Genomic DNA, 674 nt, shown 5'->3' on the forward strand with positions numbered 1-674 from the left:
GTTTTGAAGTGCTTTCCAATAAGCTTTAAAAATAACAACAATTAGAAATGGCAAGTCATACCAGTAAATTGTGCTATATTCTATATCAAACAACACTTAAAGTTGTTTATTCTCGTGCAAGGATATTTCTGCCAAGATTGAAAGTAAAGCAATGATAAGATTTTATTATATATATATATATATATATAACAGCTAACAAATCTAACCAAAATCTAACGCGACATTTATTTCAATGGCTATAATCTGTTATCTGTCATTGGAATTCCTCAGCACATAATAAGCACATTATACAAGTGAATATGCTACTTCAAAATTGGAGTGTCAATCCCCGCGACAGACACAGCGCGTAGCCCCCAGTGGCACAGCGGTATGTCTGCGGACTTACAACGCTAGAATCCGGGTTTCGATACCCGTGGTGGGCAGAGCACAGATAGCCCATTGTGTAGCTTTGTGCTTAATTACAAACAAAAAAACAAACAGACACAGCGCAGCTAGTCTACTGTATATTTTTGGGCTAAAACAAACTTAGGTGCCACCATTTTTATATCGAATGTCGCGTCACCTACTGGTCAGATTTATTATTTCTAACTGGTGAATCTTTTTAAAGCACTTCAAAATGTCAAAATCTTAATTTTTTTGTCGGTGGTGAAAAATATGATCTCTAATTTTTTTTT

The sequence above is a fragment of the Limulus polyphemus genome, unplaced genomic scaffold (assembly GCF_000517525.1).
Source record: "Limulus polyphemus unplaced genomic scaffold, Limulus_polyphemus-2.1.2 Scaffold811, whole genome shotgun sequence".
In the NCBI taxonomy this organism is placed as follows: Eukaryota; Metazoa; Arthropoda; class Merostomata; order Xiphosura; family Limulidae; genus Limulus; species Limulus polyphemus.